The sequence below is a fragment of the Mobula birostris genome, chromosome 4 (genome assembly GCF_030028105.1).
Source record: "Mobula birostris isolate sMobBir1 chromosome 4, sMobBir1.hap1, whole genome shotgun sequence".
NCBI classification, from domain to species: domain Eukaryota; kingdom Metazoa; phylum Chordata; class Chondrichthyes; order Myliobatiformes; family Myliobatidae; genus Mobula; species Mobula birostris.
In genome coordinates, this window is record NC_092373.1 from 109,956,045 (window position 1) to 109,967,423 (window position 11,379).

An 11,379-nucleotide genomic window follows, 5' to 3' on the forward strand; every position below is an offset into this window, starting at 1 on the left:
GAATGCAATATTTGAATTGGTAAGGAACAAGTATAAAAGTGGACACTTTGAGCATGCTATCAGCAATACATCTCTCGAGATCCGCCATCGCAAGGAAGAACCCCCATGCCAGGGGCTGGGCGAAGAAGGGATCGATCAACCAGCCAACGGAGATCCCTATTTCAGTGTTATAAATTGGAAAAGTGGTCTAAGTGAGTACTGGTACAGAGGGAAGAGTAGAATTCATGTTCTAAGTTGGGGGTCAACATAATTACGTTGTTGTTTGCACAGAGACAATAAAGTGCGAGCTTCAATTAATTAGTGAATTTCTTAACCTGGTTCCATTGACGAACGGTAGGAGAGATAAAGGGTAGGAGAGGGAGAAATCTGATTGGAGAGGAGAGTGGACCATAGGAGAAAGGGGTGGAGGAGGTGATAGACAAGTGAGAAGAGGTAAGAAACCAGACTGGGAAATAGAAGAAAAGGGGAGGGGAGGGATATTTTTTCCCCAGAAGGAGAAATTGATGGTTCATGCCATCAGGTTGGAGGCTACCCAGACAGAATATAAGGTGTTGCTCCTCTAACCTGAGGGTGGCCTCATCTTGGCACAAGAGAAGGCCATAGACTGACATTTTGGAACTGCAATGGGAATAGGAATTGAAATGTTTGGCCACTGGGAAGTTCCGCTTTAGGAGAAATAGTGAAGGTGCTTGAGGAAACAGTCCCCCAATTTACGAAGGATCTCATCAATGCAGAGTAGGCCGCATTGGGAGCACCGGATACAGTGGGTGAGCCCCACAGATTCACAGGTGAAGTGTTGCCTCACCTGAAAGAACTGTTTGGAGTCCTGAATGGAGGTGAGGGAGGAGGGGAGTGGCTATGTGTAGCACTTTGGCCACTTGTAGGGATAAGTATGTATGGGAGATTAGTGGGGAGGGATGAATGGACAAAGGAATCATGGAGGGAGCAGTCCCTGTGGAAAGTGGAGAATGGGGGTGAGGAGGTAAAGATGGGTTTGGTGATAGGATCCCTTTGGAGATGGCAGAAGTTGCAGAGAGTGATGTGTTGGATGGGGAAGTTCATGGGGTGGTGGGTGAGGGCAAGAGGAATGCCATCACTGTTTAGCCAGTGGGAAGGTGGGGTAAGTGCAGATATCCAGGAAATGGAGGAGATGTGGGTAAGGGCAGCATCAGTGGTGGAGGAAGGGAAACCCTATTCTTTGAACCTCTTTATCTCTGATGTCCTGGAAAGAAAAGCCTCATCCTGGGAACAGATGTGGCAGGTGAAGGGACTGAGAAAAGGGAATAGCATTTTTACTGCAGACAGAGTGGGAAGACCTATAGTCAAGGTAGCCGTGGGAATCAGTAGGTTTATAAAAGATGCCAATCGACAATTTGTCACCGGAGATGGAAACAGAGAGGTCAAGATAGGGGAGAGAGGTATCAGAAATGGCCCACTTAAGGGCAGGGTGAAAGTTAAGGCAAAGTTGATGAAATTGATGAGCAATGTAGTGAAGGAAGAATTGAGGAGCATTACCGAGGATGGCTTGGAACATGGGTTGTTCAACATAGCCAATGAAGAGCCAAAGGAAAATTTTTTGATGGTGAGAACCAGTTCTGACAGATGGAGGGGAACTGGTTGGTACTTTTATTGAGAAAGAAGTGGAGAGCGTTACAGCCTTTTTGATGGGGGTAGAAGTGCATGAACATGAACATGAAGATGAAGTGGTCAGGGCAAGGGAATTGGAAGTTACTGAGGAGATACTGAGCACGAGAAGTGTCAGGGATACAGGCAGGAAGGGATTGAACCAAGGGGTATCGAATGGAGTTCAGTGGGGCAGGAGCAGGCAGAGACAATACGCCTATCTGGACAGTCAGGTTTGTGGATCTTGAGTAGGAGGTAGAAGTGAGCAGTGTGTGGTAAGGGAACTATGAGTTTGGTGGCTGTGGTTGAGAGTTCTCTGGAGTTGATGAGATCAGTGATAGTGTTGGAGGCAGTTTTCTGATGTTCTAGAGTGGGGTCCTCTTCAAGGTGGTAGCATAAGGAGCTGTCTAATAGCTACTGCCTGGCCTCAGCAAGGTAGAGGTCAGTCTGCCACTCTTCACCAGCATGCCCTTTGCCTGCAGGTTTGATGGTAAGGTTAGGATTAATGTGTAGAGGAACTAAGTTTTGAGGAGTGAAGTTGAGATGGTTGATGTCTCGTTAGCAATTCGAGATGAAAAGATCCAGAGCAGCAGATGGGATGTTCAAGAAGAGGAGGAGGGTTGGAGAAGGGAGAAAGGTTAAATACCGGTGTGTGGAATTCTTGCCAAAGAACTGGGCTCGGAGATGGAGGTGATGGAAGAAGAACTCAGCATCCTGGCAGGTGCAGAACTCACTGGCCAAAGGGGAAAAAGGGAAGTCCTTTGCTGAGAACAAAATATTCTGCCTCACAGAGGGAAGGTTGGAGTGAATAATGAAGACACGGCAAGGATTAGAGCTGGGATCAGAGTGGGGAAGAGAACTGGTGCTGCCAGAGGAGAGAGGAGAGTTGGGGTGTTCGAGGAAGGTGGGGTAGGAGGAAGATGGAGGCTCCGAGGACTCAAGAGGTGACAATGGAGCCTGAGAGACACGGAGCTGGAGAGTGGTGATGGGGGACAGAGAACCTGTGTGCACAGTAGTGGTGGGGAAGGTCTCGGCCTGGCGGTGCTGGAGGTCCAGGTCCAGGCTGGAGCCAGAGCTAGAAGCCACGCAATTTGCAGTCTGAAGGTGTCTGGGGGTGTAAGAACCACATGGGCAGTGGTGAAATCTGGGATCTGCATCTGCTCAAGGTCGTTGGAATAGGGTTTGGCGATAATTGTGTCACCGGCCTGGAAGTGTCCACAGAGAATGAAATTGGTGGATTGGGGACATGATGCTTCATTTTATACTTGAAACCTTTGGTTGCCTATTGTTCTTTCATATTGCTTGGTAGTTTTTCCACTCTAGGGTTTATTCCACTTGCTGTATCCATGAAACTCAGCACTAGTAGGTAACTAATTTTTTGTGGCTTGTAGTTCCGACAGCAGATCTGCAAGCTTCAGTAGCTTCCACACTTTGTGTGAGAGCTCTGGAAGGCCACTCTAGAGATATTCTTCAATTGCCCATGGAGAACTATAGCATTTCTCCAGACTCTGTCACAGCATTTGTTAACCTAGGGCTGCATTATTAATGTAAACTGCTCTAACTCTTCTTTCATGTTGCAATGACTTACAGGGAAGGTCTAGCTCTTTGCTAGGTTTGAGATTTAGTCCTTCCATGGTGTTTGGAAAGCTTAACTTCCAGGACAGATAACTGGCAGACTGGGTGTCGAACACTTGTAGTTCTGTTGTGACTAGGTCTGTTGTGAGCCACGTACCAAGACAAATTTGATGCACCCTGCAGCTCCTGAATAAGAGCATTGTGGAGACGGGTTTGCCAAGTGTATGTCCTGTGCTAGACGGATGTTCAGCCTGTCCATGTCTATACATATGGGATTGGCATTAGGAGCAACTCTTGACTAAGCTCTTTGCAGGATGGGATGTTGTGGGTCTTTACTGCTGTAAACCTTAACTGTCAATATCTGGACCATGTGAAAAGCATGTTGGTCGTGTGGTGTGGACAGCTTCTCCTTGTAAAGCTGGAGAAATGTTATTTTTATAGCCAAAGTGTGTTTGGACATATGCCTTAGTAATATTCATTGGATGTTGTGATGGCAAAGCCTGACTGATTCCAGTTATAGACTCTCCACTGTCTAAACAAGCTGCTGTTTCATATACCTTTGCCTCTGCTGAGGCAACCTCAGCTTCTCACTCTTCCTTGAGCAGTCTTAATGTAGCCTTTATATGTGCTCTCTCCATGTTTATACGAGCTTTCCCCATTTCCGTATCAACTTGCACATAGCATAAGCCACTCTCCTTTTATACCACTTCAGCTCTTGTGTGGGATCGTGATAATTGTGGATTCATTTGAGCATTGCAAAGACCCGATAAATGCATCACTTTCTGACCTTACTTCCAGGTCTTGGCAGTAGGTGTTGTTTGGATTGGAAGCATTATGTTCTCAGCATTAAGATGTGCCTCCAGTCTGTCTTTGAAGACAGATTATCTTTTCACTCTACTGCCGTCGCAATGTGCATGTACAAAGCTATGCAGCAAGTTAAATACCTTCTCAAAAATCACCCGAGATGGAAGCTTTCTTCAGGGCTTTTAATGTGAACTTATATGTGAAAATGCAGAAGGTAAGTTAAATATGTATTAAATTCAATGCTGAATCAATATGGCCCTAAGTATTCTCATGCTGTTGATTATTCTCTGAGTTGGTGTTAGCCAAGTTAATACATGTATGCAGTACTCCATTAACTATGCTGTGTAAACGAGAGTAAACTTGTGCACAGCAATATCTTAATAATGATAAAGATAAACATATATAACAAAATATATCTACTAAATGTTTACCAATATTAACAAAAACTTAAGACCCACGGGTATCTACATAGGTCTGAGTTGATGCCCTACACCTTTTGCAGGCTGCATGTTGGAAACTATAATGTGTTAGTTCAATATTAATATGAGCAGGAGTTTATGAGAGGTTCACTTATTCCACACAGAGAACTCTGATATCTGGCTTTATTTTTTGAGCTGACCTTCTTTTTATGTTTCCCTCAGTGTGGCGGTACTGAGTTTCCAAACTGAAAGAAATTCAGGCCTAGTTTTCTCCCATCCAGCCACTCACCTTCCCAATTACACCATCCTTTGCATTCCGGCTTCTTGACATGCCACCCACATTAACCCACCACTGACAGCTATGTCCTGAACTATTTAGGCCCTATTTACTAAGATTAACTCCCTAAATGTTCTGTATCATCATTTGCTAAAGCTTCCAACTGAACTTCAATATCTATCCATTTCTGGCTCATCACATATTTTCTTCGGACTTAGAGTGACTGGAATCATTTTATTTTACACTTTATTTTATTTGGTCCGTGGCATAAAAAATGTTGGGAGCCCAACCCTAGATCAACAGGTTGTATCTAACAGCCTTCATAATTTGCCTTGGTTACCCCAAGGAGTCTGTCAGGCTGTAAGCAACGAAACCTCCAGGATTTATCAAGTCAAGGAGTTTTACAGAACAGAAATAGGCCCTTTGGACTGACATGTCCTTTATAACTATCAAGTACATATCTTACCAGTGCTTGGTCAATGAACTGATGATTCAAGTGCCGTTCTCAATACCCTAAACTTCTACCCTCCAGTTTTCAATACCTCTGCTTGGCAAAAATTTTCTACAATGTACAAAACATAAGCTTCTACCAAGTACCCATCAGCCTCTTAATATTTAATTTAATTTTATTTATATATTTAAACATATTTCTTATTGTAATTTATAGATTTTAGTTATTACGCATTGCAATGTAATGCTGCCGCAAAATGACGATTTTTACAACATATGCCAATGATATTGAACCTGATTCTGATTCCGAGTCTCCTCCACTCCATGGAAAACAAATCCAGTCATCCATTCCCTCTTGATAATGCTCTATCCCAGGCAACATTCTGGTGAATGTGCTCCACATCATCTCTTGTGCAATCACATCCTTCCTGTAATGTGGTGACTGTAAATATACACAGAGCCCCAGCTGCAGCCTAACCAATGTTATACAGTAATTCAGCGTGGAATCAGGCACTTTAACCTGTAATGTCTGTGCTGACCAACAACCACCTACCATTAAACTCATTTTTAATCCTTCCACATTCCACATTCTCATCACCTACCTGTAAACTCTACCACTGGCCGACACCTTTGTTGCAGCTTATGGTAGCCAACTAATTTATGCCTTTGGGATGTGGGAAGAAAGCTGAGCACCCAGAGAATATCCACGTAGACACAAGGGAGAATATGAGAATACACAGAAACAAACTGAGTTCAGGACTGATCCTGGATCTCTGGCACTGTGAGGCAGTGACTCTACCAGCTGTTTTATAAAGCTGTGGCATAAGTTCTCTGTTTTACATTCTGTGCCCCAGCTAATGAAAGTGATTATCTCACTTGCCTTCTTCACCACCTAGCCTACCAGTGTTGTCACTTTCAGGAGTACTTTGACACTGAAAATTCCCTAAGGCCCTACCATTCATTATGTACTGTATGCCCCAGTATTATTAATCTCCCCAAAATGCGTCACCACATACTGTCCTGACGAAGGGTCTCGGCCCGAAACGTGGACTGTACCTCTTCCTAGAGATGCTGCCTGGCCTGCCGCGTTCACCAACAACTTTGATGTGTGTCACCACATACTTATCAGGATCAAATTCCATCTTGCATTGCCCTGTCCATCTTACAAATGATCAATATTCTCCTCACTCTCAACAGCTCTATTGAGTTTAATGTCAACTGCAACCATCCTCCACATTTTTATTTTGTATATCAGACACAAAGTGTTTTCTTTGGTAACACCATTTTTCCCAGGCTTCCAATCACAAAAACAACCAACACCAGCACCCTCTTTATCAGACTACCAAGCCAAATTTGGATTCACTTTGTCAGTTTGCCCTTGATCTCATTGCCTCCAACTGTTTTCATTTATACTTTTTACTTCATTTGTCTCCCATGTGGGAATTTTGACAAAGTCATCAACTACATTGCCTATACTAATACATTTTGGTAATCTCTTTGGGAAATTCTATTAAATTGGTCAGAGTGGTTCACTCCCTAACAAAACCACCTCTGATTAATTGTTGTCTTTTCAAGTGCAGATTAATTGAGTACCTCAGAATTTTTTTTCAATAACTCTCTAGCACTGATGTTAGACTTCCATTGGGATATGATTTTTTGGTGTTTAAGATCATTCCTTGTAATCTTTATTTCTATTAAACCATGATGCTGGCAGCCCTTGTACAAATGAGAGCTTCTGTGAACTGCACTTCACAGATCGATTAATTTGTGATTCCGTAAGAGGGGCTTTGGGCAGCCTACATCCATAGGTGTGAAATCTCATGCATGAGGCTCATGTGCTCTTCCTGCCTTCTGCTATAATTCTCCTCCTTCCCCACTTCTCCGTTTTTCTTGACTTCTCTCCCATAAAGGGGTCATTAACAGCTCTAATCCAGTTTCCATAGGACAGCATAAAGAAGTGATTGCTGCTGTCTGCTAAACATATTAAGGTCTCTTAAAGAGAGTAAATCACAATAGTTTGAGTAACGATGTCTTGTTTTCAATTTTTTTTGGTGACTTCTAATTTGTCATTAGGGCAAAAGTAGCATACCAAAATTAGACCTAACCCAATTTCTAAGCAAATCTTCTACTGTTTTTGGAGAGCAGCTATTCAAAGTTTCAACAGCGATTATGAGAGGGAGGGGGGAGGAGAAGTGCATAAACATGTAGTGATGTTACAGAGTGTGAGTACCTCAGTGTCTTCTTTATCCATAATGCAAAGTAAGTACACACAGTGCATCTTTCAGCTCTTTAAAGTTTAAAGTTCAAAGTGCACACATGTCACCATTTACAACCCTGAGATTCATTTTCTTGTGGGCATTCACAGTAAGTACAAGAAACATAAGAATCAATGAAAAACTGCACTCAACAGGATGGACAAATAACCAATGTGCAAAAAAACCCCAAATCGTGCAAATACTAAAAATAAAAGTAATAAATAAATAAATAATAAATAAATATCAAGGACACGAGATGAAGAGTCCTTGAAAGTGACTCCATAGGTTGTGGGAATAGTTCAGTGACTGCTGCTCAGACAGCTTGTAGTTCACTATTTTATTAGCACTGGCTAGGAAATGTTTCCTGCAGGGAAATACATCTTTCAAGGAGGTGATTCTTTAAACCACTCCATTCCTTCTCTGGGATCAGTACCTTCACCAGCTGATAACTATCACTCACACACACAATCACAATAGAACAATGGTAAATAAAGACTGAATAGACTTAGAAGAAACACACATAAAATTTGTTGGTGAACGCAGCAGGCCAGGCAGCATCTCAAGGAAGAGGTACAGTCGACGTTTCGGGCCGAGACCCTTCGTCAGGACTAACTGAAGGAAGAGTTAGTAAGAGTTTTGAAAGTGGGAGGGGGAGAGGAAGTTCCAAAATGATAGGAGAAGACAGGAGGGGTTAGGGATGGAGCCAAGAGCTGGACAGTTGATTGGCAAAAGGGATATGAGAGGATCATGGGACAGGAGGCCTAGGGAGAAAGAAAAGGGGCAGGGGAGGAGCCCAGAGGATGGGAAAGGGGTCTAGTGAGAGGGACAGAGGGAGAAAAAGGAGAGGGAGAAAAAGAATGTGTGTATATAAATAAATAAATACCGGATGGGGTGCGAGGGGGAGGTGGGGCATTAGCGGAAGTTTGAGAAGTCAATGTTCATGCCATCAGGTTGGAGGCTACTCGGACAGAATATAAGGTGTTGTTCCTCCAACCTGAGTGTGGCTTCATCCTGACAGTAGAGGAGGCCGTGGATAGACACATCATGTTACATCACTAAGTGGACTTAGTAATTTGTTTTTCTTAAACTTTGCTTCCTTTGATCGCTTGAAACTGAGCAAAAAAATTAGAAAAGGATATATTTAGGCAAATTGATAGATTATTGTCACATATACCAAGATGGAGTCAAAAACTTGTGTGCAAAAAAAGTAGTGAGGTAGTGTTCTGATGGCAGAAGAGAAGAAGCTGTTCCTGAATCATGGAGTGTGTGCCTTCAGGCTCCTACGCAACCTCCTGATGGTAACAATGAGAAGAGGGCATGTCGTGGGTGTTGGGCATCCTTAAAGATGGATGCCAACTTTTTCCAGCATTGCACCTTGAAAATGTCCTGGATGCTGGGGAGGCTGATGCCCTTAATGAGCTGACTGTGTTTACAACTTTCTGCAGCTTATTTCGATCCTGTGTAGTGCCCCCCACCACCACGCCCCCCCTCCCGTACCAGGCAGTGATGCAGCCAGTTAGAATGTTCTCCATGGATGGTACATCTGCAGAAATTTTCAAGTTTCTTTGACAATAGCGTTGTAAGGCAATACAAGGTAAAACAACAGCAGAGTGCAGACTAAAGGGCAACAGAGAAAGTGCAGTGTAGTAAAGTTAAAAGCTTACAAGGTAGATTATGAGGTGAAGAGCCCATTCTATTGTACCAGGAAACCACTCAATTGTTTGATAACAGTGGGATAGAAGCTGTCCTCGAATCTGGTGGTACATGCTTACAGGCTTATGTCTGCTGGGAGAGGGTGTGAGGAGAGAATGTTTGAGGTAGATTGGTCCTAGGTGTCATAACGAGAGGCATTGGTGGCAAACCCAGATGCAAGACACAGACACTGAAGTACTAGGAACAGGACTAGGACTAGAGTTAGGGACATGACTGGATGCAGACTAGAAGCTGGGACATGAACACAGACTTGGGCTAGGACTTTGGCTAGGAAAGCAGGACCAGGACCAGGAACTGGGAACTAAGATCCTGGACAAGGACCCAGAACCTGGGTCTTGACTCGGGCTTGGACCCCGGAACTAGGCGAGGACATGACGTGGCTGCAGGACTGGAAATGGCTTGGGTTCTTCGAGGTTTGGGTATGGACTCTGAGCCAGAGACTGGGCTTGGACCCAGAACCTGGGTCTTGACTTGGGCTCGGACTCCGGAACTAGGTGAAGACATGACGTGGCTACAGGACTGGACGAGGCTTGGATTCTCCAAGGCTTTCCTGGGCAGGACGAGGTACTCCTGGGCTGGGTGAGAACAGGAACACAGAGACTTGGTCTTGGCAAAACAGGAACACAGAGACTTGGTCTTGGCAGAACAGGAACATGGAACACAGAGTCAGGACCCCTCCTTGGGAACAGGACTTGGGGCAGGGCTCTACACAGAGTCAGGACCACTCCTAGGGAGCAGGACGTAGGGCCGGGACTCATACACAGAATGCTGAGAGACAGATCTCCACTCAAGGTAGTGGCAAATGGCCGGACCTACCCAGCAGAGGCAAGGGCACAAAGAGATGTTTCCCAACACAAGGTAGTGGCAAACGACCGGACCTACCTAGCGAAGGCGAGGACACATAGAGACAGTTCCAAACGACAAAAGACAGTTTCTTATCTAGGCACAGCAAGGCTCCAGTCTTGCTTCAGCGGTAGAACCTGACAGCGATAGAGGTGAGGATGCAGGCGAGGTTACAGACAAGGCTTCAGGAGGAAGGTGAAGGGAAGGGAAGGGAACAGTCCAGCAAATGAAGCGGAACCCAGGAACTATTTATGTAGCCAGCCCAAAATGAGAATCATGTGCCTCAATTAAGGTACACAACAGGACAAGGGAAAACCAGAAAACCTGGAATACACAGCAATGGGCCAGACCATGAACCAGAATGCGAGCTTCACAAACCAGACCATGACAGTACTCTCCCTCCTCTATGGGAGCCTCCTGGCGACCGAACAGGCTCTCCAGGACTAAGGACGACATGCGCGGGTGGGGGGGGGGGGCATTCAACTGGAGGGAACCCAGGATGGCAAGAGTAAAACGACAGTGTCTGTGTCACTGGGTCCATATTTGACTGGACTGTTCTGTCATAACGGGGGCGCTGGGAGCAGACCCAAATGCAAGACACAGACACTGAAGTACTAGGAACAGGACCAGGACTAGAGTTAGAGACGTGACTAGATGCAGACTAGGAGCTGGGACAAGAACACTGACTTGGGCTAGGAGAGCAGGACCAGGACCAGGAACTGGGAACTAGGAGCCTGGGCTTGGACTCGGAGCCAGAGACTGGACAAAGACCCAGAACCTGGGTCTTGACTCAGGCTTGGACCCTGGAACTAGGCGAGGACATGAAGTGGCTGCAGGACTGGACATAGCTTAGGTTCTTCGAGACGTGAGTATGGACTCCGAGCCAGAGACTGGGCTTGGACCCAGAACCTAGGTCTTGACTGGGGCTCGGACTCCAGAACTAGGCAAAGACATGACGTGGCTACACGACTGGATGAGGCTTGGATTCTTCGAGGCTTTCCTGGGCAGGACAAGGTACTCCTGGGCTGTACAAGAACAGGAACACAGAGTTGGTCTTGGCAGAACATGGAACACAGAGCCAGGACCCCTCCTTGGGAACAGGACTTGGGGCCAGGGCTCTACACAGAGCTAGGACCCCTCCTAGGGAGCAGGACGTAGGGCTGGGACTCATACACAGAACACTATGAGACAGATCTCCACTCAGGGTAGCGGCAAACGGCCGGACCTAACCAGCAGAGGCAAGAGCACAAAGAGACAGTTCCCAACACAAGGTTGCGCCAGACAGCTGGACCTACCCAGCAGAGGCGAGAGCACAAAGAGACCTAGCGAAGGCGTGGACACAGAGACAGTTCCCAACTTAAGGTAACGGCAAACGGCCAGACTTACCTAGCGAAGGCAAGGACACAAATAGACAGTTCCT